Source organism: Microcebus murinus, chromosome 4, assembly GCF_040939455.1.
Source record: "Microcebus murinus isolate Inina chromosome 4, M.murinus_Inina_mat1.0, whole genome shotgun sequence".
NCBI classification, from domain to species: Eukaryota; Metazoa; Chordata; class Mammalia; order Primates; family Cheirogaleidae; genus Microcebus; species Microcebus murinus.
Window position 1 is genome coordinate 79,859,458 of NC_134107.1, and position 8,786 is coordinate 79,868,243.

The following is an 8,786-nucleotide window of genomic DNA, read 5'->3' on the forward strand; positions in this document are numbered from 1 at the left end:
TAGATTAATAAATGATAATGATAATCTAACACAATTCTTTTATAGAAACATAGTATACTTCACAATTGTGTGCAAAAGATAGTATTTAAATGAACAAAAAATATTAAACCCAATGAAGATTAATTGAAAATAAAAGGCAATCAAATTTGGATTAAATATACTCAAATAAAAATGAAAAACACTAAAATAGTATATAGTTTTGATCTTCCCCCCACCTCCACCTTTAGAAGCTGTGTACTCATCATATCTTTTAAATAACCAGTTAGTTTACATCTTTTTTCTTTAATACAACTAACTCTTTCATGGAATTGAGTACAAATAAAAAATATGTACACCAAATTTAGGCAGTTGAAATAGAAGATATCTCAATAGTTTTGTACTCAAATTGCAAGTCAAAACCTTCGCAACTATTTCTTTACATATTTATTGTTTGTCATGTCATCTAGGTTCTAAACTCTGAAAATTTCAAGTTTTGTAGATTATATTATTAACAGAAAAAATAAATGCATGTATATTTTGATCAATCATACCAATCTATATTCTATATTAAGAAGTTTTAACATTCACAGTAACTCATAACTTCTTTCACCATCTTATATTCCATTTTACATAAAAGGAAACAAATATCAAGTATATGAAGACATTCAGTGTGTAACATTATATAGCTGCATGATACACCTTTGATTTGAATTGTATTTCAAAACATATTTTTCTCCTGGGATGCATTTCCTCTTTTTTTCTGAGTCAAGGCAGTGAATATGCTAAATACATTATTAAAAAATTAGTCATATGTCCAGGAAGTTAAGCCAGTTTCAGTGTCATAGTTCCTACATAATCAAACTGAAACCCAACTCAGTGTAAAGGATCATATTCTAGGAAAGCAAAATTTAAGCTTAACCAATCAGAAAGTGCCAACTTATTTCTAAATAGGGATTTTCACTGGGATTATGCCAATAATTCTACTGTTCTATTTTAATGAATCAAACAATTCCTTTGCCTTACTTCTCTATTCAAGTTATAAGAGCTTTCTCTTAATACTTCTTCAAGTATAGCCTGTAACTGCTTACAGACTGATATTGTCTGATTCACTAATAACTCTGTGAGCAAATAAACTTTTTTCATATTTTAATGTTAATGTACCCCAGTTATCTTTTAACAACATATGGTACGCAGTAGTCTCAAAATCAGTTTTACAATAGATGAAGAACTGATTTGTAAATGATTTTATTTTTAACTTCTCAAAAAATATGATGATAACTATGAAATGTAACTCAAATAATTGATTCTATAGGAGTATATACTCTTGATGTCCAACTCAGTGGTTTTCAGGTCCTCTAAACTGATATAAGAGATGACTTATATCTTAGGGAAATGTATCAAAGGCATGCCATTAGATCAAGTCCCTGAAATATCGATCCTTTTAGTCAGGATTTTGACATAAAAGAAATTGACATTTTGTTCTTGTTTACTCTCCAGTGAGAATCTGGAGATTCTCCACCATTGTTGTGAAAACAGCAACCTAGTAGCCTCTGGAAGGAGAGAACCACATTTAGAGCTGTTCATAAAGTCCTATCCCCAGAGCCTTGTCCCTGTTTGACTATCTGACTGCTCCTAGGAGAAGCTGCATAAAGGACTACTTTTTATTTGAATTGACTCAAAGCACTATTAATGGGAAAAGCCATATCTTAAGGGATTTTTTTTTTTTTTTGATGACACTGAATGCCAGTTGTTTAAACATTGCAGCTATATGAGGCCAAAATCCTAGATGGGACAAATAACAGCCTACCAAAAAATCATAACAGGAACAGCTAGGAAATGAGTTATCTCTAGGCTATTTAAAAAAGTTATAGCATATTCCTGAGGATATAAAGGGTCATGCACATGTCCAGGGATGTGCATCTTCCAAGAAAACACCTGAAAAGGCTCCAATCTCTCACTTCCAGCTGATGGTCAGACCCAGCACAAAGAAAAGTAAGAGCTAAGTCAGAAATATAAATTTTAGGAATGTAAAAATGTGCCCTAACTCATAAACACAAAGCCCCCCAGCAAAGAGTCAGACTTATTATTTCAAGTCATTTAAAAAAATCTGTCCAATAATAAACTGACCACTAAGCTAAATAAGCAGAGATTTCACTGACCACCACCAACAATGAATAGACTTCACACATACACAAAAGAATACATTTTACAAAACTTGTCCAAGGAAGTCATTAAACAGACAAAGACAGAAAAAAACAGCAACAAAGGGCAACAACAACAAACCCTGGGGAGAAGATCAGATTTCTAGAGTTGCCACATACTACTCAAAATGTCTAATTTCCAAAAAAAAATTTCAAGGTATATAAAAATATCAAACAAATAAAAAGCAGTCAATAGATGTAATCAACCCAAATACCTATGAGTTTATGAGTTGATTCACAAAACACAATATCTATTCTGTTTCATTGATCTGATCTATATGTTTATTTTTATATCAATACCATGCTGTTTAGGTTACTATAGGCCTATAGTAATATTTAAAGTCAGGTAATGTGATGTCTCTAGATTGTTTCTTTTTGCTTAGGATTGCTTTGGCTATTCAGGATCTTTTTTGATTCTGTATGAAACTTAGGATTGTTTTTTCTAGTTCTGTGAAGAATGGCATTGATATTTTGGTGGAAATTACATTAAAACTATAAATCACTTTGGGAATAATGGAAATTTAAAAATTATTAATTCTTCCAGTCCATGATTATGGGATTTTTTTTCATTTTTTTTTCTGTGTAATGTATTATTTCTTTCATTGGTGGTTTTTAGTTCTCCTTGTAGAGCTCTTTCACCTCCTTGGTTAGTAAATTCTTTGCTATTTTATTCTGTTGGCAGCTATTTCAAATGGTATTGCATTCTTAATTTGACTCTCAGCTTGACTGGTATTAGTCTATGAAAATGCCACTGATTTATGTACATTAAAATTTTATAAACTGAAAATTTACTGAATTTCTTTAGCAATTCTAGGAGTCTGTTGATGGAGTCTTTAGAATTTTCTAGGTATAAGACCATATCATCTGCAAATAGGGATAATTTGACCTCATCTTTCCCAATTTGGATGCCCTTTATTTCTTTTTCTTGTCTGATTGCTCTGGCTAGGATTTCCAGACCATGTTGACTAGAAGTGGTAATCATGAGCATCCTTGTCTTGTTCCAGGTCTTAGGAGAATGCTTTCAACTTTTCCCCATTCAGTATGATGCTGGCTGGGTTTGTCATGTGTGGCTTTTATTATTTTGAGGCATTAAGTTTCTTCTACATTCAGTTTGTTGAGGGTTTTGATCATGAGAGAGTGCTGGATTTTGTCAAATTTTTTTCTGCATATATCGAGATGATCATATTTTTTTTTATTATTTCTAATTCTATTTATAAAGAGAGTCACATTTATTGATCTATTGAAACCATACATACTTGCATCCCTGGGATGAAACCTACTTGACTGTGGTGAATTAACTTTTTGATATCTATAAGATTTGGTTTGGTTGTATTTTGTTGAGGATTTTTAATTGATTTTCATGAGGGTTATTGGTCTGTGGCTTTGTTGTTGTTTTTGTTATGTCCTTTCCTGGCCTTGGTATCAAGGTGACCTTTGCGGAATGAGTTATCAAGGATTCCCTCTTTCTCCAGTTTATGGAACACTTTCAGTAGGATAGGTGCCAGTTCTCTGTAGGTCTCATAAAATTCAGCTGTGAATCTATCTGGTTCTGGGCTTTTTGTTTGTGGGAAAATTTGTTTACTATTTTGAACTCACTACTCATTATGGGTCTGTTCAGGATTTCTATTTCTTCCTGATTCAAATTTAAGAGGTTGTATGTTTTCAAAAATTTATCATTTCCCCTAGATGTTCTAGTTCTATACACAGAGGTTTTCATAGTAGTGTTGGATGATATTTTATATTTCTGTGGTATCTATTAAATGTCTTCTTTTTCATTTCTGATTGAACTTTTTAAAATCCTTTATCTTTCATTCCAGGTTAATCTAGCTAGTGGTCTATTGATTTTGTCTACCTTTTCAAAACAAACTTTTGGTTTGTTCACACTTCACATTGTTCCTTTGCTTTCCATTTTATTTAGCTTTGCTCTGATCTTTGCTATTTCTTTACTTCTGTCAGCTTTGTGTTTTGTTTGTTTTTTTTCTAGTTACTTGAGGTGTGACATTAGGTTGATAATCTGTGATCTGTTTTTTATATAGGCATTTACTGCTATTAACTTACCTCTTAGCACTGCTTTTGCTTTATCCCAGAGATTTTTATAGTTTGTGTCACTTTTGGCATTCAATTCAAATTATTTCTGATTTCTATCTTGATTTCATAATTGACCCAAGGATCATTCAGCAGCAGGTTGTTTAATTTCCATGTATTAGTGTAGTTTTGATAGTTCCTCTTGGAATTTATTTCTCGTTTTATTCCACTATGCTCTGAGAAGATACATGGTATAATTTGATATTTTTAAATTTGTTGAGACTTGTTTTGTAGCCTAACATATGATTTATCATGAAAAATAGTCCACATACTGATGAGAAGAATGTATATGCTGCAGTTTTAGGGTAAGATGTTCTGTAAATGTTTGTCAGGTTCATTTGTTTTAGTGTCCCATTGAAGTCCACTGTTTATCTCTTGGTTTTCTGCCTTGATCTGTCTATTTCTGTCAGTGAAGTATTATAGTTCCTCACTATAATGATGTTGCTATTTATTTCTTTTTTTAAGACTAGTAGTATTTGTTTTATGAATCAAGGAGCTCCTGTATTAGGTGCATATATGTTCTTGTTGAATCGATCCCTATATCATTATCTGAGGAGCATTTGTCTTATTTTACTATCTTAATTTAAAGTGTATTTTATCTGATAAAATAATAGCTACCCTTGCTTACTTTTGGTTTACATGATGGCTGATTCCCTGCTTCCTGCCAAGAGAGATGTGAGTCTCTGGAATCTTGCCTCTTTCCCCAGTGCTTTGCACTTCTAAGAGTGAAGATTGTGTTGGCAGGTCCAGTTTTGTCTCCAGACTACTAGGTGGCACTTGTGGTTAAGAGTCAGTTGAGCCCTGTACAATTGAATCAGCAAATGATGCACTAGGCTGTACATGTTGACCTCCCTGCTGGTAGCTTGTGCTGGCAGGAGAGAGCTAGATGTTGTGTTGTTTGTGGTAACTATGCCTGGTCACACCTATCAGAAGAAGCACTCAGGTATCCCAGGCACTTGGCTGGGCCCTGCAACTCCCAGGATGCCCCTTCTTGTGGTCTGCCACCACTAAGGGTGATGCATGGGGACAGAGTTAGGTGGGTCTGGGTTGGACAGCCTACATCCAGGCTTCCCAGAAGCAGGTACAAGTGCCATCCCAACTAGGGTTGAAGGTCAGTTCTCAGGCTGCTGAGAGAAACCTGGGGGTTGTAGAGATAGCCCCCCCCACCTCCACCACAAAGAACTTGCTTGTGGAATCAGGGTAGTCTGAATCCAGTCTAGTAGACAGAAGTGGGGTTCAGGTTGCTCCCCATCACTGACTATGGACAAACCATTTAGACCCTGCAGTAGGCAACTGTGCTGAGGCAGCATAGCAGAACTGGCCTGTGAGCCTCCACAGCCAGGACAGAGAGCACAGCTGCCATTTCCGGCAGGGAGGTGTCCCATGCCTGCACTGAGGGACCCGGATGCAAAAGGACAACCGCCATCTTGCTTCTTCCGGAGCACCGCCATTTTCAACATTCCCTGCCAGAAGATAAGCATGTTTCCTGATGGAAAACTAAGAAAAACCGCTAAAAAGTTCTCCACCCCCTAAAACCCTGTACCGCTGTTATATTCGAGATTCGCAGGGCCGCAGGACAGAGAGACAGAATCACCGAGGCTGTAATTATCAAAAGGAGTTTTATTGTCTAGCTCAAGCTAGGGTCTGAGCCCCCAGAGTGCCAGCACAGTGGCCTCTTCTTTGGGCAGGGACCCCCCTTTGTGTGCTAGTGACCCTTTTATAGCTAAGTTGTTTACACACTGATCATGCATCCGCCCCCACAGAGATTCTTACTTCATCCTGCCCCTGATAGGCTCTAACCTGTTCCAGGTCCTAGCTGAGAGACTCCGGTTTCCACATTCTTTGTCTTTCTCCTCTGCATCCCATAATGCACTCCTAATGCCTTGCGGTTAGCAAACAAGCAGTAAACAGAAGCTGGAAGGTGTCCATTGTCCTTATAGCCCAGTATCTTACACCGCCCCTCCCGAAAGCCGTTAAAAACCCACAGCAGCCTGTAAGAGCAGGAGGATCTCTTTGTCTGCCAAAGCCATTTCTTGCTCCTATTCTTTTCTCCCTTTACCTGACATGCGCAGTGGCACAAACACACTGGGCATCCTCCTCTCAGTTATGTCCCTGTGTGCTCCCTCCCCGCTTGAGGTAAGTTCAGAGATCTCCCCTCCACACTCCAAAATGCCACAATCAAGTCATGGGAGTATGGGAACAGGTGGGCAGTCCCCTTCCCAGACCCCCTCAGTTCAAGAGTCACCCTGACTAAGAGAAGCAGGGTCCGGCTGCCTGAGGGGAACCATAGTCAGTTGCGGGAGTTTCTCTGCAGTTCTGGTGGGGGACGAAGTCGCCACTCTCTGTGGAGGCGGCTGGTGTTAGAGACTAAGACCCTCAACACCCCGATGACTTGTCCTAGGCATGGGCCTCGCCCTGGAAAATTCCCAGGACGAAAATAAGCACCCAACCCTCCAGCTATAGCTCCGAGAAGCATGCATTCCATGACGTGCTTGCTCCAGGGTGTGCTACCTGCAATTGTTTGCTCCAGGGTGTGCTACCTGCTATTGTTCCCGACCCCCTGCCAGGTTGAGGTTGAGTGATCAGTCACAGTTTTGATGCAGATAAGACGCTGATTGGGGCTGATTGACCCAAACCCGAGCCTCATCATCCCCCCACTCTATTTTTCTGTTCATACTCCCTTGTTTCAGTATGATTATAAAACCAGCAGAAAATCTAAGTAAAGTAGACCTTGACAACCATTTGCTTGGTCTCCTTCCTTTCTCTCGCCCATCTCTTTCAGGCATGGTCCCCCTTGCCCCTCCCTTCCCCCAGTAACAAAAGGTCCTGTGGGTCGGGACAGGCTGGGCTGGTGTACCTGGGAAGGAAGATGCTGGCAGGCGTGAAGCTTCTGATCCAAAAACCCCTCAGTTCCCCCATGGCCAGGAAATCTCCTGAAGCCTAAGGCGGAGTTTCTCCGCCTTAGGCTTCAGGAGATTTCCCAGGTTCCCCCTTCCTAGGGCTTCTGGCCGAACCAGTTAGGCCAGTTACAGGGAGACTGCACAGCAGGAGAGACCGCTACCCTCCCTGCCAGGACAGACAATAGCTGCCATTTTAGCGAGGTGGGGGATGTCTCCTGCACATGCACACTCCAGACTCTCCTCCTCTCAGTTCTGTGCACTTGTGCTCCCTCCACACTGGGGATCAGTTCGCAAATCTTCCCTCCAAGCCTCTAAACATCTCCATCAAGTCCTGGAAGTATGGGAACGGGTCCTCAGATGCGTTCCTAGGTGCCCTCTCCCCCCACACACACCCCAAGTCCAAGTGCTGACGCTGACTAGGAAAGGTAGGCTGGTCCCTAGCTAGGATAAACTTAAGCCAGCTTCTTGGAGTTTTGTTGCAGTAAGGGGATGGCGAGTGCTGGGAGTAGGGAGGAGCCCTCCCCACCCCGTAACTGCAACAAAACTCCTCTCTCCACGGAAGGAGCCCGCCCCCCGCCCCGGTTCTGCTGCAGCCCGTGGCTGTAGTGGGGAAAATCTGTCCACGGGTGTGTATCGCCTGGGTTCTCCTCTGCCACCCTGCCTGGGCAGGGAGGCAGCAGCGACTTCAGGTTCTGAGCACTGGTGTCTAAGGTTTGGAAGCCTGTACAAACTTCCTGAGCTCCCTGCAGCACTTTGGGGGCCATTCAGACCTATTCAGACAGAATAGGAAAGGTTCCAGGCAGAAGCTTGGGTCCCCAAAGGTCTCCTTCCCTGGGTGCCCGTAGGAGCTGTTCAAGGTACTCAAAAAATAAAAATAAAAACACCTCACACAAGCAGTCCTCTTCTAGCGTTACTCTCAATGTCTCCTGTTGCCTCTCTGTTGTTTTCACTTTTTCTCCCTCTGACGATCTCTTTCAAAGAGGGGTTTTTGATGGATGTTTTCGTTTTTCTCTGGAAAAGAGGCCCATGTCTGCTTTCCTCTAGTCAGCCATCTTACATGTCCTATTCTGTTTGCTTTTGTTTTAATTTTATTACATCATTTGAGATAATGGAATTTGATAATATTTTTATATTTTTTTTTCTTTTTAGGAGGTTTACAAATGTTAGAGGATACTATGATAACATTCTTTCTTATTCCGTAGTTTTTTCTGGCTCTGCAATACTATTACATTTATATATGTTTATATATGTATACTAATATTCTTATATATCATAGTGTATAATAGAACAACCTTTGAAATTAGAGATACATACGTTTGAATCCCAGCACATCTCATTTCCATGAATGAAAATAATAATACTACGGGTCCATGGGTGTAACCGTGATAATTAGATAATCTTAATATACACAGAAATTATTTTAATTGTTGTCATTCTATATACATATATGCTATTTTTATTCATACAGGGCCAATTTATAGATTATGCTTTATTAAAACATAAGAAATGCAACTATCACAATGAGTAATAATTATGATGATTAAAACGTATTTCTTCGGAGGTGTAGAGGATTTAAAATTTGATTGAAATAGTATTAAACAAAAGATGTGAAAGATAAATG